At 42.1% G+C, this 21,713-nt stretch overlaps 1 long non-coding RNA gene across 1 annotated transcript; it reads left to right on the top strand.

Moving 5' to 3' along the window:
- The first annotated feature begins 2,212 nt into the window (after nucleotides 1–2,212).
- Nucleotides 2,213–21,665, top strand: LOC135107225 (uncharacterized). The gene is made up of 4 exons (XR_010271665.1): nucleotides 2,213–2,518; nucleotides 10,593–10,860; nucleotides 17,650–17,765; nucleotides 21,029–21,665. It is a non-coding gene; the product is annotated as an uncharacterized LOC135107225 (long non-coding RNA).
- The last annotated feature ends 48 nt before the right edge of the window (nucleotides 21,666–21,713 follow it).

Here is a 21,713-nt window from a genome sequence, read left to right as displayed (position 1 = left end):
CTCTCTCTCTCTCTCTCTCTCTCTCTCTCTCTCTCTCTTCTCTCTCTCTCTCTCTCTCTCTCTCTCTCTGCGCGCGTAAAGAAGAGTAATGGAACTTGTGGACTTTATGAAGAAGAGCGTGATGGGACACACTAATCTTGATGCATTGAACGTGTTGCGCTGCACTGCATACCACTGAGGCACCGCCGGCCTTCACTGGCCTCTCTCCTCACACGTGTATTTTCCTAAAGAACACGCACGTTTAAAGTTAAATAAAGGTTAAAAACTTTGTTGTAACCACTGTGATTGTGTGGACTGCCCTGGCCTGGGTTGTGGCGTGCACCAGACAGACTCACCTGATCCAGTTCTCCCTGGACCAACAGGAGCTGCTGTTCCTGTCCGGCAGGGCCCTGGGGGAATGGCAGGCCCACACACACACACACACACACACACACACACTGGCCGTTACCTCAGTGGTAGTGTCCTCGCTTGTCACTTGCCAGGCAGAGGTTTGCGCCGCTCAGGTAGTAAAGGTTTCCACTTACGTGAAGAAAGTTACTGTCCTGTGTGAGCAGGAGGGTGCCGGGGTGTGTTGTGTGCTGCACGTGCTGCCTTACTCACACACTGGCAGGCCACGTCCTCTGAACTCTTACCGGGAGGGTGTAGCTGGCGGTCTGCAGTTCAGCACGTGATTCTCGAGACCGTGGTGAAGTAACACACACACGAAGTGACACACACACACACACACACACACACACACACACACACATCATTACTTTCCTTTCTGAGACAGCTTAACCAAGTCAATCAATAACAACATAAAATTACTGTCCACTCCCAACATAAGTCGAAAACAAAATATAAAATAAAATAAAATAGGCAAAGGAAAGAAAGCAACAACACATGAATAAAACATCAACACACACACACACACACACACACACACACACACACAGTAACCCATCAGTCTGACACATAAAAGAATACCCGCTGGTGCATTACTTAACCTACTCCTCCTCTTCCTCCTCCTCCTCATCCATCTCCTCCTCCTCCTCCTCCTCCTCCTCCTTCATGCTAAACTGCTCTATTTATTTGTCAGTTAAGTAGTTAGAAGATGAGCAAGGACAAGGAAGTCTGCCTCTGTTTGGTTATTCTGTGTTATCCTATGTATTTCTTCTCCTCCTCCTCTTCTTCCTCTTCTCTCTGTTTTGATCTTCCTCCTCCTCCTTTTCTCTCCTTTTTGATCTTCCTCCTCTTCCAATTTTTCTTTGCCTCTCCTCTCTTTCCCTATCTTATCCTATTCTATCTTTCTACTCTTCTTTTCTCTCATTTTTTACCTCTTTTTCCATTCTCATCCTCTCTTCCCTTGTCTTGTCTTCTCCTCTTCTCTCCTCTCATATCCCGTTCAACTTCTATTTTTTTCCATCCCTCGTTCTTTCCTCTCCTCATCTCGCCTCCTCTTCCAAAATCTGTCACTGGAACTATTTAACTATATATGCTATCTTGTTCTTCCTTTGCATTCCCTTGTGCTCCTTCATAATCAAAGACTTCCATTCACGTATTCCTCTCCTGACACGTCCCGTTACTTGGTGACTGGCGGAGCTATTGTCAGTCTGGGGACGGTGACTGTGGTGGTGACGATGACGGTGCTATCATTGTTGCCGTTGGTGGTGGTGGTGGTGGTGGTAGTGGTGGTGTGAGGACATTGTTGTTATTGGTGGGGATATAGGAGAAAGTTGAAAATGGTGGGGGGAGGGGGTGAATAGGAAGACATGGACAGGTGTACAGCAACGTGAGGAGGAGGAGGAGGAGGAGATGGTAGTGTGGAAACATGGTGGTTGTATTGGTGGTGGAGTAACGCAAAAGGAAAGAACAAACACCAGATATGTTGATCCTAACGAAGCTATTTGCGGTAAACTGCATCGTGTAACCTAAAGCGACATACAGATGAATGTAGACGGTTGGGTGTTTATTATTTCTACGTATTTTATTTATTTTGGCAGCTCTTTTCGTGTTTTCAGGATAGACATTCTTCCACTCGTGTCCTCCTTCGGTTGTGCAAAAAGGAAAAATAAAATAAAAAAATGCTAGTAACCGTAAAGAATGGCCACACACACACACACACACACACACACATCAAGTGGCAGTTTAAGGGTTGAAGCCTAATTATACAGCTCAGTGACTCGTCTCTGATCCACGACACACACACACACACACACACACAGGACAGTTGAACTTGTGAAAGAGTACTGTTAACACCACACCACCACACCATATCATACCACACCATACCACACCACAGGACGCCACCACACATCACACCACCACCAAATAACACACCACCACACCACGACCACACACCACCACACCACATCACCAAAAACCACCACCACCACCACATAAAATACTAAACCATACCACACAACACCACACCACATCACACCACCACACCACGGTATCCATGGCGCCCCGACCTGCCCAGCACCGCCAAGCCCTGCCAAGCCACTCCGACCCCCCGCCAAGTCCCGCCGCGGCTAAGGTAACCATTTCCTGTCACATATTTAGCGTAATTTCGAGGGTTTTACAGGTGTTTCCAGGTGATTTAAAGGCTCGCTATGTAGGAGTAGGTGGAAGAGGTGGAGGTGGAGGGGAGAGGAGGAGAGTGAGAGGGAGGGGAGAGGAGGAAGACGTAGGGAGGATTGGTGGAAAAAAAACTACTTCGGCTCAAGTATGAAGATTTTTTTCTTTTATTAGTGTAGTTTGCATTGTTTTTATATTTAATTTGTTGATAGAAAAGTAAAAGCAAGTCATAATATATAATAATATGTTATTTAGCTGTGTTTTTTGTTTTTCGTTAAAATAACACTTTCGTCATTTTATAAATATCCATTTTCTTTAATAGAACGCCTAGGGTTGTTTTGGTGTTTGATTGAAGACTTAAAAAATATAATAAACGTGTCCCTACTAATATTATTAATAAATGTTTAGTCTAACTAGTCGTATTTTCAACTTTAAAATGAGACCGTTGCTACATTTAAATTTTGTTTTTCTTTATACGACGCGGAATTCGTGATTTCTTTATTTATCCGGAAAGTACAGATTTTTTGCATTCAGAATATGTAATATAATCTAGTGTGGCTGTGTTTTCCATCTCGATATTATAATGTTTTTGTGGCCCCGTTCGTAAAATTTACAGATCGTTTTTAAAATTTTTCTTTATTATTATTCAGGCTGGAAATGTTTTTATACCTGTTATAATTGTTACTACCAAAGTACTACTTGTCATTCACTGCTTCATGTATTGGTTTATGTATTAGTTCATACTAGTTGATTTCGGAAGCTTCTCTCTGTATGGAGCCAGTTCAGCTCCAGCCGGCAAGCGGGTAGCCGCTCCTTAATACATTGTTACCCCCTGGAGTCCATCTCTTACTACGTCTCAATCCTGCAGTTATTACATTGGCGACGAGGATGGGATTTATTGGCAAAGTAGAAGAATTTAACCAGGATGCCGAGGTGTGGACTCAATATGTGGAGCGGCTGGAGCATTTTTTTGAAGCCAACGACATTATTGAAGAGAAAAAAAAGAAATCTACTTTATTGGCTGTTTGTGGAGCAAGAACCTACGAAGTGATAAGGTCACTCTGCCTACCAGAGAAGCCAGCCGACAAGTCGTACAGTGACCTCAAAGTGCTGTTGGAGAATCACATGTGCCCGAAACCGTCAGTAATCATGAAGCGCTTCAAATTCAACTCACGATTCAAGCAACCAACTGAATCTGTGTCTTCTTACATTACTGACCTTCGGAAATTAGCGGAGCACTGTGCGTACGGAAACCAACTACCTGACATGTTACGAGATCGTCTGGTGTGTGGAATTGACGACCGAAAAATACAAGCAAGGTTGTTGGCAGATGGGAATTTGGACTTCAAGAAGGCAGAGGCAACTGCTCTGGCTATGGAGGCTGCGGCAAAAGACACTGAAGACCTACAACAGGCTGGGGAGTACCGCAGCAGTCAAGTGAACAAGATTCAGGAGAGGCGCGGGGAAGGAAGAAAAATTCAAGAGACACCGTGGGTGCGAACGAATCCTCGACCACAGTGCTACAGGTGTGGGGGTCCGCATGTGGCTCCTAGCTGTCATTTTGCACGTGCTACCTGTTTTAAATGTAAGAAAGTGGGACACTTGGCAAGGATGTGTCGAAATAAAGCAGACATGGAAAGGAAAATGCACAAGATTGAGGGTGAAGAGGAGGACGGTGAGACAACTGGGGAAGAATACACCTTGTATACAGTGCGGGGGGCTCGTGAACCACCTGTGATTGTTCACCCAGAAGTTAACAAGGTGGCTATTCCCATGGAAGTGGATACTGGTGCTGCGGTGTCCATTATAAGTCAGAAAGTGTATGAAGAAAGCTGGAAGGATACGTGCAAGCCGGTGCTCGAGTATTCCGACGTAGTGTTACGCACCTACAGTGGAGACTTATTGAAAGTGATGGGGGAAGTGAATGTGGAGGTTAATTATAACAACCAGTCGAAAGTTCTGCCGTTGGTGGTAGTGGATGGAGACGGCCCGAGTTTGATGGGGAGAAACTGGTTGAAACAAATTAAGCTAGACTGGGCTGCAGTTTATAGTTGTCGGTCAGAGTGTGATAAGGTCATTCGCAGTTTTAGTAATGTTTTCAAAGAGGAGTTGGGTCTCATCAGAAACACAAAGGCGACCCTACATGTGGATAAGGAGGCACAACCCAAGTTTTTCAAAGCTCGCCCGTTGCCCTACGCCTTGAAAGACAAAGTGGAGCACGAGTTGGAACGGCTAGTTAACGATGGAGTAATTGAACCTGTGCAGTTCTCAGAGTGGGCGGCGCCAATAGTCCCGATAGTTAAGGGAGACAAATCCATACGTATTTGTGGGGACTACAAGATGACTGTGAACCGCGTGTCTAGAGTGGACAGTTACCCGATACCGAAGGTTGAGGATTTATTAGCAAATTTGTCAGGAGGGAAGACTTTTTCAAAATTAGACCTGTCACATGCTTATTCACAACTACCACTGGAAGAGGAATCAAAAAAATATGTAACGATAAATACACATAAGGGGTTATTCGTATATAATCGCTTACCATACGGAGTCTCCTCGGCGCCAGGAATATTCCAGAGAGTTATGGAGAACTTACTGCAAGGTATCCCTCACGTGGTGGTGTACTTGGATGATGTATTAGTGACAGGGAAGACGGAAAGGGAACATCTGAGTAACCTGACAGAAGTTTTGAGGCGTATGGATGACGCGGGGGTGAAACTGAAGTTAAAGAAGTGTGTGTTTCAGGCACCAGAAGTAACATATTTAGGACATAAAATTAATGCGGAAGGGCTGCACCCGTCCGAGGACAAGGTTCAAGCTGTTATAAAGGCACCCACACCAAGCAACATCACTGAACTAAAGGCGTATTTGGGGCTTGTTAATTATTATGGCAGATACATTCCTAATCTCTCCACAGTATTTGCTCCCTTGTACAGATTACTGCAACGGGACGTGGAATGGCAATGGGGACCAGAACAGCAGCGTGCCCTTGCCACATCGAAACAACTGTTGGCGAGCTCCAAGGTGTTGGTGCATTATGACAGCAGCAAGCCCCTCCTGCTCACCTGTGACGCGTCACCATACGGATTGGGAGCAGTCCTTGCACACCGTTTGGAGTCTGGAGAGGAGAAACCGATTGCTTTCGCATCCCGATCCCTGAGCATAGCTGAACGCAAGTATGCTCAGGTAGAGAAAGAAGGTTTGGCAATAATATTTGGTGTTAAGAAATTTCATAATTACTTGTATGGCCGCCATTTTGAGATCATTTCAGACCATCAGCCACTTAAAAGTCTGTTTAATGAAACTCGCCCAGTGCCTGTGATGGCATCAAGTCGTATCCAACGCTGGGCGCTAACACTATCGGCGTATGAATACACTATCACCCACAAACCAGGGAAAAATATAGTACATGCTGATGGGGTTGAGTCGCCTTCCTCTCCCTGAATTCCCCAAGGTGACTCCAGTCCCCGGTGATGTGGTATGCGTGTTGGAGAGACTAGACCAGACACCCGTCACGTCGAGAGAGTTAAGGCAATGGACGGATAAGGACTCAACACTCTCGAAGGTAAGAGATCACATTCTGTACGGTTGGCCTGGACATATAGCAGAGGAAACACTTCAGCCTTTTTTTAGAAGGAGGCACGAATTAAGTGTCCAAGATGGAATAATTTTGTGGGGATCAAGAGTGGTGGTGCCTCAGATAGCTAGAAAAAATGTGTTGGCTGAGCTACATGCAACGCATCCAGGAGTCTCGCGCATGAAAGGTATTGCGCGTAGTCATGTGTGGTGGCCCAATATAGATAAAGATGTTGAGTCAACAGTACAACTATGTTCACAGTGCCAACAAGTGAGAAATCTTCCCCCAGACGCTCCTTTGCAGCCATGGGAGTGGCCACTAAAACCCTGGTCCAGGTTACATTTGGATTACGCTGGGCCGTTTATGGGTGCAGTTGCTAGATGGGAGGACTGTACGACGTCATCTCGACTATGTGAGGAGAAGAGTAAGCATAGAGGGCGAGACGGTTAACGCAGATGATGCCATACCACCTCCCATGGACCTCACAAATGGAGCAGGAATTCAGAAACATGGTTCGGCACCGGCAGGCAGCGTGTCGCCCCTAAAGGCAGGAGTTTCGAAGCAGTCCGGAGCACACAACAGCAACGCGCCGGATCAAATTCAAGAACGAGAGTTAACCTCAAGTCAAGAGTTCGAACCTGGATTGCCGCCACAACAGCAGCCGTTGGAGAGGGAAACACTGCGCCGTTCTGAGAGACTGCGCCAGAAGCCAGATCGTTTGCAGATAGCTTGGAAATAAAATGTTAGGTCTCTTGCTTCACTTGTGTTAACTATTTTAATTGTTGGAGTTTTGTATTACTTTTGCTAGTTTTAGTTACTATGTTTATTTTGTTTTTTGTCTCGTGTTTGCGGGTTTTAGCGTTTCTTATAACTTGTATCGAATATTTTTTTTTCTAGTCTTTCTAATTGATAAGTTTTAGTATCTTCTGTATCTTTTTTAACATTTTGGTTGTAAACTTAATTTTATGGTTTCTAACCTGAGTTTTTTTTAAAAAAAGGGAGGAGTGTTATAATTGTTACTACCAAAGTACTACTTGTCATTCACTGCTTCATGTATTGGTTTATGTATTAGTTCATACTAGTTGATTTCGGAAGCTTCTCTCTGTATGGAGCCAGTTCAGCTCCAGCCGGCAAGCGGGTAGCCGCTCCTTAATACATTGTTACCCCTGGAGTCCATCTCTTACTACGTCTCAATCCTGCAGTTATTACAATACCCCAGATATTTATTAATGTATTTATCAAGTCAGAATATATAAGGCATAGCAGTCTAGCTCCGCTTTTTCGAGGGGTCGATTTCAAAATGGATTAACGAACGTAAATTAAGGTGTGACGTCATCAGTGACGTCATCAGGGTACCAAGGGTCGGGCCGTCCCTCCATTCCAGTCTCTCTGCGTCAATGTTCAGTGTATTAGTTGAAGTATATGACAGGGCAGAATAAACAGTGCAGTCCAGTCTGGGTGTCTTTCTTCTCCAGATTTTCAAGATGAATTGCCGTACGCAAAATTTAGGACCGAGACGAACGTTTTTTCCTGCCTCCCTCCCCGCCTCTACATCAATATTTAGTCAAACCTGCGTGTGTTTCCAGACTCAGACGTGAAGGGAAACCACAATTAACCACAAAAATAGATACGTAACCCTTAAAAATATGAATGATGACACCTATGTAAACTGTGAATTGTTTACATGATAACATCGCCTGCCTCTTACGCCACCAGACACTGGAGCAGGGGGAAAATTACGCGTACTTCTGTGTGTGTGTGTGTGTGTGTGTGTGTGTGTGTGTGTAAAACAAATGTAGATAAAAAGAAGGGAAAAAAATTCTTAAGTAAAAGTTTATTCGTCTCCATATAAAAGTATCTCTCTCTCTCTCTCTCTCTCTCTCTCTCTCTCTCTCTCTCTCTCTCTCTCTCTCTCTCTCTCTCTCTCTCTCTCTCTCTCTCTATTTTTTTTTATTTATCTATGACTTTTTTTAAATTAACGTTATCCAGTATTCTATAATTACAATGATTAATACACTTGTGACATGTTATAAGATACTAGTGGTAATAGTAGTAGTAGTAGTAGTACATACACATACAAAGCTCTGTGAATCTTCTCTGATCGGCGACACACAGACACACACATACCAAGTGGCAATTTGAGGGTTAAAGCCCAATTATACAGCTCTGAAACTCGTCTCTGATCGGCGACACACACACACACACACACACACACACACAGAACAGTTAAGCCTGTGAAAGTATAGTTACCACACCACACCACAATATCTTTGGCGCCACGACCTGCCCAGCACCGCCGAGCCTTGCCGAGCCTGCCCGACTTCCGCCCCTTCCCGCCGCGGCTAGGGTAACCATTTCCCGTCCCGTTAGCAGAATGATCGAGTGAAGCCAGGAAGGGAAGGAGACTCAAAAAATTGCACCTTCAGATGTGGAACTTATCCCTTCACGCCTCCTAAAGTTTGCGTCTTGAGTTTGTGGGAATATTGAGGTGACTCTTGCGATGTGAGTCAAGGTGGAGGAGGAGGAGGAGGAGGAGGAGGAGGAAGAACATAAAAGAAGAACAAGTCTCAGCAGTCTTACTAGTTCTTACGGAGCTGTCTGTGGGAATTAAACTTTCTTCCATATACTGAGGAGGAGTAGGAGGAGGAGGAGGAGGAGGAGGAGGAGGTGTGCGTGTATGTGTGTGTTCCACCTAGGATCACTATGAGCAGGTGTAAGCGAATGAATAGAAAACGGCAGGAGAGGATGGAGAAGGAAGAAGAGGAGGAGGAGAACTTGGGGTATATAATTGAGTGCCCAAACCCGAGTCACACAGTCCACCCGTTGGTCTGGGTAGCACCTCACCTTCCTCCTCCTCCTCCTCCTCCTTTTCCCTACACAAACACACGTGCCTCTTCCAGCCTGCTAGCCCATTCGCCAGCCCGCCGCCTTCGTCACCATCAGGTCCCGCTGCCTCACCCAATTAAGCTCGCGTCCCTCATCTGTCTTCTATTACTTGCCCTTGCTAGCTATTTCTTTCGTTCTCCTTTTGCCCTCTTTATTCCTGCCCAGTCCAGCCCCGTCCCGTGTTGCCTCGCTCCGTTCTGTTTCGTTCAGTTCCGCCCCGTTCCGTCCTAGTTCCACACCGTAACAGCTTGCTACTCGTCAGTCACACCGTTCCAATGTCACACTTCTTCTGATCTTGAGGTAAGTGAGTGGTAAATGGGAAGTTCTTACTGTGAAAATCGAAATCAGTAAAAAGAAGCGTGACAAAAGACCGTCAACACATTTTAACAAGTACGCATGTAAAGAAAATGTTACTAACTATGCGAAAGCTTTAAATTTATGGGTAGTAATAAGAAAAGAAAGAAGGGAAGAGGGTTAGGTACTACTGGAGTTTATACCCAGTCAATGAGGTCTTTTTTTTTTTTTTCTGTTTTTTCTGATAACTGACGCTCTTGTGGAACATTTCTTCACTAGTCTTTCCGTCCCAAGCAAATAGTTTTCGAGCTATAGGAATTCTTCAGTAATTATTTGGTCCACGCGGAAGGGCTGTTATGACGGACCTCTTCAGCTCGCATCTCTCCATAGTCGACACTGCTGCCACCTAACGATCTTCATCACTAATATTGAGTGCGCCAGTCACATTTGGTAGTTTCCTTACATCCTGCCGACGACTCCAGCGATAATGAAAGTTAATAAGATATGCACGTTAATAAATTTAGGTTAGCTTGGGTTAGGTTAGTTTGGTTAAGTTAGTTAGGCTAGTTAGGTTAGCTTGGTTTGGTTAAGTTAGGTTAGATTTAGTTAGATTAGTTAGGTTAGGTAAGTTAGATTTGGGTAAGTTTAACGGTTTCTTAACGATTTTACATTTTTCTTTGTTGTTTTAACGATTCATTCGATTTGAGCCTCAGTCTTCTGTCAAAAAATACTTTGTTTCTCATTCCTCCCCGCCTGTGAGTTAAGAGGGGAGGTAACAGGAAAACTAGGCATTTTTTACGGAAATGACCCTCAAATTCGTGTGAATCAAGAACAACCAAGAAAGAAGTAAATCACCAGCGTAAGGAAGAACTAGTATAAAAGAAAAATTTACCCATGATTAAAGGAAAGCCGTGATGGTTAAAAGAAACATCAAGTAATTTTCGATAAAGCAACAAATAATGTTAGTGATAAATAATGTAGAGAGAGAGAGAGAGAGAGAGAGAGAGAGAGAGAGAGAGAGAGAGAGAGAGAGAGAGAGAGAGAGAGAGAGAGAGAGAGAACACAGACAAACAGAACAGACAGACAGAACACAGACAAGCGAAGACACACAGACGCACAAACATATTAAATTAAAAATGAAATATTTCTTTGCTTCAACAATACTTTTTCCTCCTTCAATCTATATTTTTCCACTTAACTATTCTCTCTCTCTCTCTCTCTCTCTCTCTCTCTCTCTCTCTCTCTCTCTCTCTCTCTCTCTCTCTCTCTCTTCCCTCAGAACTCAATTAGAGAGATCTGGAGACCTGCTGTGGAAGGCTGATTAATACTGGCCCGCCCCCTTCACGTGCCGCCTCCCGCCACGCCAGGCCGCACCACGCCACGCCAGAGGAGACCACGCCAGGCCACACTAGACCACGCCAGGCCACACTAAACCAGACCAAGACCACAGCAGACCACGATCAAGCTATAGCAGATCAGACCACAGCACACTAAGACCACGCAAGGCCACGCTAGACCACTCTTCAGGGATGAAACTCGAGCTTACGGTGATTATAGCAGCAGTAGTAGTAGTAGTAGTAGTAATAATGGTAATAGAAATGTTTTTATTGTCAGTAGTAGTAGTAATAGTAGTAGTAGTGGTGATGGTAATGGTGGTGGTGACGGTGATGTTGGTGATAGTAACAGTAGTAATGATGGTGGTGGTAACGTATTTATGAGCACGAGGACAAAACATCTCTATCGGTAAAACACAAAGGGGGATAAAAGTTACGCTAGTTACCCAAACAAAACTGAGAGAAAACGAGAAGAAATCGTAACAGAAGTCAAGATTAAGATTAACTTCCTTCAATTCTCTTTGTAGCGTATTCTCAAACTTTGCGGCGTTTTATCTACACTACTTTTAACAGGTTCTAGTGGAAGACGCTGGGCCTTTCAAGTGTGTTTTCATGATTCTGGTAATATTTTAACAAGGACTTTGCGCCTCTAACTTGCTCTAGAGGAGGTTTTTAATACTTTCAAGGGTGTTTTCTTGATTCTAGTGATTCCAGGTTCGAGTGAAAGTTTGTGGGATTTTTAAGAGTGTTTTTCATTATTCGAGAGATGACTAAAAAAATATCAAGTAGAAGTTATGTTGATTTTCAGATTTTGTTTTCCTCTATTATAAGAGTGATAATTTAACCAGCACCCAGGGAAGTAAATGGTATTTTCCTTCATTATTCTAGTGTTACTTCAGCACATTCTAGTGAACGTTACTGGAAATGCTCAAGTCTGCCCTTATCAGTCTAGTAACAGACTAACAAATCTTGCACCGTCGATAAAGAAAAAAAAAAAAAAAAAAGAGAACACAATTAATCACCTCAGTGACCTTAAACAAAAAAAAATAAAATAAATGGAAAAAAATAAATAAATAACAGAACAAACAAAGCGTTTCAAAACATGGGCCTTTCCTGCACTAAGCTTAAAAGAGAGAGAGAGAAAAAAAAATTAAACTTCAGTTGCAAGAGTGACATGAGTGTTATTTCTCCACCTCCTCCCCCGGCCTGTGCACCACGCCCACCCTTCACCGTGCAGTAAGGCCAAGTATGCCAGTTCCCCTATAAAGGATTCCCTTGCGAGGCCCGAGGCGCCGCTCACGTTTATCATGTACGAGTAAGACCCCAACTGAGCCGTGGATTTCGCTCCGTAGTCCCGTGAGCGATCTGAAGGAGGAGGAGGAGGAGGGAGCAAGGAAAAGGAGAGGAATGTTGCCAAGAATGCGAATGTACGAAGAAAGACAAGGAAATTGATGAGGGAAGAAAAGAGGAATGGAGGAGGAGGAGGAGGAGGAGGAGGAGTAGTTACATACATAGAGTTACATAGATGCTTCAGGGGGAAGAGGAAAAGGAGGAGGAGGGACCACAGTTCAGTACAACCGCGGTGGTACACAACATGGTCAACCACAAGGTAAATGTTGATCACTTCGCTGTTTATTTGTGTGGCGTGCATTGTAAACACCCACACGGCGACCACACCACGACCATGCCACAACCACACCACAACCACACCACAACCACACCATAATCATGCCACACACTCTATCTCTCTCTCTCTCTCTCTCTCTCTCTCTCTCTCTCTCTCTCTCTCTCTCTCTCTCTCTCTCTCTCTCTCTCTCTCATTCTGTATTTATATTTTGCAATGTTGTCTTGTACTACATCACTCGTCTTTGTAACTTCCCCTGTTTCTTCAGTATAATGTTATGATGTTCAAATGCCACGCCCACACTACAGCAGCCACACGTTCCCGCCACAACCATGCCATGGCAGGTAAATCACAGCCATATCTCTGTCACGTCACGCCCACACTACGACAGTCACACCACTCAGTTTCTGCACACAAATTTAAACACTTTTCAGGTCCAGAGTTGCTACTTTCCAAATTAAAAGTTATACTAAACAATGGAGAGATGTCTAGGAATTATATTAAACCACTAAAGTCATAGAGAAAAATATCCGTAATTTTTTTTTTATCAGAAAAACTAAACTACTAAAAAAAACTAAAAAAGAATCAACATTTATTGGTGAGAGGTGAACACGATTAAGTAATATAATGCTCATTGGCACTAATAAATTCTTCAATCCGCTCGTCTCCAGCACAGGTAGCCCCAGACTTGACCAGACCTCAGAAACACGTGGTTTTTATGAAGAGGGAGGATGGCAATAAGCATTATTTCCTTTGCAAGCTTCAAAACATTCAAAACAAACATTCGCACCCATTTATTTAGCCTTTTTAACAACATTCTTCAGCTAATTCTTGCTTTTGACATTCCGACTTCCATACAGCGCGGGCATTCCAACACGCAGGTACATCACAGCCACACTACAGCAGCCACAACATCTAACGATTACTACGCCATAACGGGTAAATCACAGCCACACACACACACATCAGCCACACCACAACAACACCACAGCCACACCACGCACCAAACAAAACAAAAGGGACGGTAAAAGAGAATGCTAATATTATCTCTCTCTCTCTCTCTCTCTCTCTCTCTCTCTCTCTCTCTCTCTCTCTCTCTCTCTCTCTCTCTCTCTCTCTCTCTCTCTCTCTCTCTATGTGTGTGTGTGTGTGTGTGTGTGTGTGTGTGTCCCTCCCTTCCTCCCTCCCTCCCTCCCTCCCTCTTTCCCTCCCTCTTTCCCTCTCTCCCTATCACCCTCCCACCCTCTCTCTCTCTCTCTCTCTCTCTCTCTCTCTCTCTCTCTCTCTCTCTCTCTCTCTCTCGGGACCGGCTAGCCCATTAAACTAACACGGGCAAACCTCCAGAGCCTCACAGTCGGCAAGTAACCACTAAACACTTTTTTTACTCTTTTACAGTGGAACCCTAAATTTCCTCCTGACATTTTCATTACGTAAGTACAGGAAAGAATAAACCTGGACTGTTTTGTAAAGACTCGTGTGCTTCGTTCGGAGGGCAATTATTACCATACATCCACCACTCGTATTGTGAAACGCTTTAGAATCTCACAAGGGCTATTTTCAAAGGCCACAGGGATTATTAGCAGGGTCCTCGTGAGTGATGCAGTATGTGTGTCGAACTATCAGTCACTAGAATCACGAAAGCATCCTTGATATCCCCGAGAATTTCTACCAGAGCAGGTTAGAAAAAGTCAAAATAGATAATCTCTGCTGAACTGGCATTAGTCATGAAAACACTCTTGAAAATCTTAATAGCTTCCAACAGAGTCAGTAAAACAAATACAAGAATCGGGAAAACATCCTTCAAAGCATCATTAACTTCCACTGGGTGACTAGAGCATGTTAAACTATCAATTATAGAGAAAAAAATAAAAACTTCAATACCTTTCACTAGAATCTGTTAAACTATCACTAAAATAATAACGGTACACTTAAAACCCAATCAGCGACCATAAGAATTGTTAAACTATTCTTAAAATCATGAGGACACTCTTGGAGACCCATTAACTTCACCTTGACACGCACACACAAAAAAAAAAAATAAAATAAAATAAATAAATAAATAAATAAATAAATAAAAATAAAAAGGATAATTTCTTAAGGTCTATTAGAAGCATGTTAATCTTATATTACAACCATAAAAAAAAAATTGAAACCCTCAATAATTTTCACTAGAGTCTGCTGAGTTATTACCTGAATCAAGAAAACTCCACTGAATCCCAAAAGAACCTCTTAAAATATCACCAGAATCATAATAACTCAAAAACACTCCGATATTTTGCACTAGAGACTGTTGCTGAGATTTATTTTTCTGCCTCATCCAGTGTTTTCTCAACCACCACACTTCCTTCACAGTCACCATAACCGCGCGTACAGATGTGGTCAGGTATTGCGTCCCATCATTGCAGAACTACAGACCCACAAAACCGATGTATTGCTGCATATCTCTCGTGTAACGGAATCTCCACAACGTCTAGGGGCTTATGTCTAAATCCTATTGAAGACTGACGAACTGACTGACTCTCCGTTTTCTTTCTCTTTCATACTCGTTTCAACCTCCCTTCCCTCCCCCTCCAGCCACATCCTTCTCCCATTCTCCCTCCTTCTGTGTAGTCTCATCCTTCCTTCCTCTCATCCTTCCTTCCAGTTTCACTCTCTTCACTCTCCCTTCCTCTCTATCTCTCCCTCTCTCCCTCACACGCTCCCTCAGCCTCTATCACGCTCAGTTGACCACCCTCCTCAGCCTTGCACCGCCGCCTGCCAGCCGCACACCCCTACAGTGTCACCCGCCACGCCCCGTCCTCCCTTCCTCTGCGCTACGCTCCCCATCACGTTACTTTCTACCTTCCGTGGCACACACACAGCGCTACGGACTTGCTGAAGAGTATATCATGTGTTCGGCGTCTTATCTCGATTTGAATAGGCTCTAAATGATTTTAATAGCGAGGTAGTATTAATCTTAAGACCAAAGCAAGTAGCGATGCAGTAGTACATGGATGGTTAAAAGAAAGTTAACTAGTCATGCAGTCAGGGAGTTATAGGGAAACATGGGCATTATCGATCCATTGCAGTGAATATTAACTCTCAAAACCAAGGGAAATAAGGAGGTAATAGTAGATAGATATATAAAGACAGTGAAGTAGACAGTTAGCCAGGAAGTGAGTCAGGCAGCGGGGTAGTATTAATTCAGTGATGGTGGGGGTAGGTTGGTTTGCAGCAACGACTACAGGCTGGTGAACTATTTATTGATGAGGCAGCGAGAGAGGGAGACTTGTTGGTGTGTGAACGAGAGCCATTTCCACCTGTTCCTCCCTCTTCTTGTTTTTCCCTCGTTTTCTTTTTTTTTTTTTTTTTTTTTGCTTATTTGTCGTTTATTTTTTATTATTTACAATTCGCTTTGATCTTTTCCTCATTTCTCGTTATCAATTTTTCTTTCTTCTTTTTTATTCCACGATTCTTTTTTTCTCTCTCGCAGTTCCTTCCTTCTTTACTTCTTTCCTTCCTTCCTTCCTTCCTTCCTTCCTTCCCTTATTCTTTCCTTTTTCGTTCTTTTCGCCATGCTCTCTCTCTCTCTCTCTCTCTCTCTCTCTCTCTCTCTCTCTCTCTCTCTCTCTCTCTCTCTCTCTCTCTCTCTCTCTCTCTCTCTCTCTCTCTCTCTCAACGCAATGCAGACTAACAGTAAATCGATGCATACAGTATTATACTAAACCCAAATTGTAAAAGCATATGCGTGTGACGAAGGAGAAGGAAGAAAATTAGAAGAAAGAGGAGAGGGAGTGGAGGTAACTAGGAATGAAAGCAACAGAAGAAAGAAAAGGAGGATTAAATGAACTGGAGGAGGAGGAGGAGGAGGAGGAGGAGGAGGAGGAGGAGGAGGAGGAGGGAGAGCGTGAAGGAGCATGTTATTAATTCACCAGACACGACAGGTCAAGTTTGTCAATAGTGTGACTGTTAAAAGATATAAAAAAAAGTGAAGACATGTAAACTTTAGTGTGTGTGTCTGTCTGTGTCTGTGTCTGTGTCTGTATGTGCGTGTGTGTGCGTGTGTGTGTGTGTGAGTAAAGGGGTCATTTGGTGAAGGGGGAAAAAAAAAAGGATAGGAAGAAGGAAAAATGTAACAAAGGTGAGAACCACAAGGTGTTGGTGAGAGAGAGAGAGAGAGAGAGAGAGAGAGAGAGAAAGCACAAAATAAAGTGAGGAACAGAAAGAGAAAAGAAAATATAAAAAGTGAAAATATAAAAGGAAGTATATACTGAAGGGGAAGACAGGAAAGGCGTAGGAAAAGGAAGAGAGAAGTGGAGGAAAGGGATGAAGAAATCAATAAGAGAAGAGAGAGGAACGGAAGGAAAAAGGTAGGTATGAAGAAAAGGAGATAGGGAGCGAGTAAGAGAAGTGAAGTGAAGAGAAGAGAAGAGAAGAGTAATTGAGAGGAAAGGAGAAGTAAAGGAGAGGAAAAAAAAGAATGAAAAAAAGATGAAAGAGAGAAAAAAAAAGACTGAATAATTTATGAGAGGCAACGAGTAAGAACGCAAGGAGAGAGGAGGTAGTAAACGGGTAAATAAATAACCAAATAAATCAACGAACAGGAGGAATAATGAAAGGAAAGGAGGAACACGTAAATTTTGAAATATAAGGTCGAATAAATATCAGAAAATAAAAAGGGAAAATAATGAAGGAAAATGAGAAAAGGATGGAAGGAAGGAAGGAACAAAGGGGAAGAAAGAAGAAAGAAGGAAAGAAGAAAGAAAAGAAGGAAGGAAGGGGAAAAAAAGATGAAAAGAGAGAAAGAAGACCGGATGAAAGGAAAACACACACACACACACACACACACACACACACACACACACACACACACACACACACACACACACACACACACACACACACACACACACGAAGTTTTCACAACAACTACAACACCAACTCTAATTAAGCCTCATACATTAACACTTTTTTTTCTGTCTCTTTTCTTCTTCCCTAAGCCTCTTAATATTTCCGGTCCTCCTTTTTGGAAGATGAAATGAGAACTCAGCATATCGTATTTTTTTTTTTTTTTTTCGTCCAGTTTTCCCTGCTGTGAGTACATTTTCTCTTATCTTTTAGTGATTTTTTTTCCCTCGTTCGTAAATTAATTCATACTTTTTCTTCTAAGCTGCTCTCTTCCGTGAAAAATTACACACTCTCTCTCTCTCTCTCTCTCTCTCTCTCTCTCTCTCTCTCTCTCTCTCTCTCTCTGCTGAGCATCGTAAAGGAACAAACAAGCATCTCTCACAGCACGAAATGATAAACAAAATCAATAACATACAAACTACAACCAATGAACAGAGAATAATCAGCAACAGTGTAGCAGAGGCACCTTACCTCAGCTATTCCCCCTACAGGCGACGCTGCTGGTGGCGGTGCTGGTGGTGCTGGTGGTGTTAATGTTGCCGGAGCCCTCTACGCAGCTGTTCTTCAGGAGGAGGTTCTCTCCCCGCTCCCCTGCTCGTCCGCGCGCGTGAGAATTCTGCAATGATTTTTGTTGGAACCTAAGTTAATTCAGTCCTTATTCCTTATTTTCTATCCTTCTTCTAAGCTGTAAGTTAATCTAATCTAATCCTTCCTCAGTGTAGTTAATTCATTCTGTAGCTTCCCGGAGGCAACTAAAGGATTTTAGACCCACACGGTGACGCGAATCGTTTATTGCATTCTGTCAAACCTGAAGACATACATAATAAACATAAGACGTGCGTACCACTACTAACCATTACATACTGTATCAACATAATACATCACTAATCATGAATTATGCTAATAAAGGCAATCAACCCTTCGTAATACAAATGTGGAACTCGCGTGTTTGGGGTCTTAAGGAGGCCTGTCACCAACACCTGCGTTTGTATTGTAGTGGTCCGATCTTTCCTGGAGTAGTCACACCCTAACTCGGTGGCGGTACAAAGGAATCTGTCACTCCGGGTCTACAGGTATCCCTCTGCCTTATCTACTCTACGCGCCATGTCATCAACTTTACCACATAAACACAACCCTCACCACCTCTCTGCAGCTAAGCTCTCCACAGCTAGTTCCTCTCCCACATCTTCACTACTGCAGTTAACTACTATAATGAATTCAGTAATCTAATCCTCTTTAAATAAATCGGTTTTGTTTTTTCGAATATAGTATAAATTCATCTAATTTTTCTTAACTGCGTACGTTTTTTTTGCCTTTCCGGCTCTGTAAGTTAAGCTAATCTTTCTGAAATATACGTGTACAAAGGATTTTCTCCCTCTCATAATCTACAAGTTAATATTTTTTTTCTTAACAGTGTAAGTTTTACATTTCGAATCTCTAGAGTTAATCCAACCCTTCTTAAATAACTGAGTAGGTTTTCGTCTAGCTATACAAATAGATTTTAGTATTCTCGGTTAATCATGTAGTAATATTTTTTGGAATCGATATAAATTAATGCAATCCTTTTTAAGTCACCCCCACCACACACACACACACACACACACACACACACATGCATGTATATGACAGGCTGCCAACATATTCCTTATCATTCAATATTTTGTCCTCAAACTGAAGAAATTCCACTTATTTTAGAATATTAGTTCATTATGCTTGGGGTATATAAGTTCATCCTACCCTTATTACCTCGTATTATGAGTCTATTATATATTATGAAGCGCCAAAAATAGTTTTATTATATACTTTCATATTCTGTACAGCCCTTCCCACTGCCAGATGTTGATAAAAAAAAATTGGGTGCCAGAATGTAAAGCAAAAAAGAAAAAAAGGAAAAAAAAAAAAAAAACACGCCTACAGGGACAGCGCACGTAGGTCAGTTTGAGAACATGGGCCGAGAGTGTGAGAGGCGAGAGGGAGGTGGTTTAGCCATGTGCAGAGAAGAGATGAGGAGTACGTGAGGAGAAGGATACTGAAAGTGGACCCACCAGGCAGGAGGAATAGAGGAAGATAAAAGACACAGTTTGAGAGGGTTTATGGATGCACTGAAGGAAGACATGAGGATGATGGGTGCAGCAGAAGACGCAAAAGACAGAGTTACGTGGAGACCCGTGATCCGCTGTGGTGATCCCTAACAGGACCAACTAAAAGAAGTAACACTTGATAGTTTTAGCTAAAAAAAAAAAATAATAAAATAATAATAATAATAATAATAATAATAATGATAATGATAATAATAATAATAATAATAGTAAATAAATTAAATAAAAAGACAAGATTTTTTTCTATTGCGCAAACTAATCTTATTGGATATGATGGAGGAATGGATATTTTTCTACGAGTGTTAAGAAATCGAGAGATAAGTTACCAGAAAAAAAGCTACTACTACTACTATTACTACTACTACTATTAAAACCACTACTAAAGGCAAGTCTTTGGAGGCTTTGACGTCACCACGGTGGTGTAAAAATATATATAAAAGTTTTTTGATGTGGCTTTAAGAGGACTGACGGAAATTGCTGCGAGAAGGAGGAAGAGGAGGAGGAGGAGGAGGAAGCGGAGGGGGATACACACGACTTCTCTAGCCTAGCATACTCTTACTAATAAATATTATGCCTGTCTACAACACAGGTAAGCTAAACATACTGAATAATGAAAAAAAAGTAAATAAATAAACATCAAGACGCACATTTGCAGCACCCAATAGAAAACATACAAATAACACGTAAAAAAAAATAGCGAATGATAAATACGTTCTCAGATCTCGCTGTGCGCAACCATCCACACAAGATTCTTCCCTCTTGTTTCACTCCCCGAAAAACGAGGAAACATTACTGATAACTACTAATTCACTCACCTGACGCCATAGTGCAGAGATCTTGAGAAAAAAAGTACACACTGGTATAGGTAATACACACTAAAACACTAAGACAAAGTTAATAAACACGATAGTCAAGATCTATCTCTCCCGCATTCTCCACTTCACTGCTCTCGCCTATTGCACAAGTGGTTATGCTGTAATTCCATTTCCCCCTTTGATTTATGGTACTTATTCTTCTTAAGTGCCTCGAAGCTTTATCTCGATTACTTTAAACAGGTTCTTGTGGAAGTTATCAGAATTTCCAAGGGTATTTACATGATTCTAGCGGTAATTCAACAAAGATTATGCATCGTCATAAGACCCTGACATAATCTCTGTGATCTTTGAAAATAATCCTTTTGATTAATAGAGCGTGTAAGAATGCGAGCTTAGTCGAAAGTTTTACTAATGTTTGGAGAGATAAATCTTGAGTAAAAAATAAATGACTCAAGTTTATCACGACTCTTTTCAAAGATCACAGTTTGAAAGTATGGATCAAGCTCATAATTAATATAGAAACTAATAGGTATTAATGGTTGTGGTGACGAGTAGGGCAAAAAATATATACATATGAGGAATACTTAAAGCCTATTCACTGATCTGTATTCAGAAGGTATTTAGTAATTTCAAGGCTTACTTTAATTTACCTTGAAGCTGTATTACGTGAAACTATTGTTGCTTTGAGCCATTAGTGTGCAAGAATTCTCTATTAAGATTTTTTTTTTTTTAGGAAATATTTTATTGTTCGTATATTAAGATAATGTTGAAAAGTCAATTGCTAATATAATGTTGTTTATGTTATAAGAGTAATGTTGCAGAATTTTCAGCTAATTATAACTCTCTCTCTCTCTCTCTCTCTCTCTCTCTCTCTCTCTCTCTCTCTCTCTCTCTCTCTCTCTCTCTCTCTCTCTCTCTCTCTCTCTGCGTGTATGTGTGTGAGTGTGTGTGTGCAGAAAGTACTGGCGGAGACACAGGTTCGGCCCAGGAACACGCTCATACAGGAGAAGGCACGGCTAAGCAGACACAGATCTCATTGATGTTTTGAATGAAGCCACAAAAATGAGATGGAACGAGGCGAGGGTAAGCCAGGGAGGAGCAGCAACATGGCGGAGATGGAGTTTCGTCCACTAATGAAGTCACCAAACGATTCAACCCCTTCAGTGCTACCATAGATAATCACTCTTTTAATCACCTGTAGCTTCTTTCGATACTTATTGCTTATTACATAGCTTGGGAAAGGAAATGAACAATCTATTGTCTGTATCTTTTCTTTTTTTTGTGTGTGTGTGACAACGTGACAAAGTTAACAAACGGTGATGCTAGCAGTAGAAAGGTAAATTATTATGAGATAGTACTGCAATATAACTCATCTCTTTGTATACCTCAGGCTCCAGTCTTATCAAATACATTCCAAACACTATCTGATTGTTATATCTAGTTTATATGTGTGTTTCATTGTTGTTTACTAATTTGAAAAAAAAAAATATAGTGCTTGACTGTACTGCAAAATAAGGTTGAGAGAAAATAGATAAACTGATTAATGACTTAATAGATAAATGTATTATTGAATAAAGGAATTAGTTTGACAAATTGTTTGATGCGAACATGAAACGTGTGTGTGTGTGTGTGTGTGTGTGT

Source organism: Scylla paramamosain, chromosome 15 (genome assembly GCF_035594125.1).
Source record: "Scylla paramamosain isolate STU-SP2022 chromosome 15, ASM3559412v1, whole genome shotgun sequence".
In the NCBI taxonomy this organism is placed as follows: domain Eukaryota; kingdom Metazoa; phylum Arthropoda; class Malacostraca; order Decapoda; family Portunidae; genus Scylla; species Scylla paramamosain.
The sequence above is the reverse complement of the archived record's forward strand: the minus strand, read 5'-3'. Positions and strand labels throughout refer to the sequence as shown.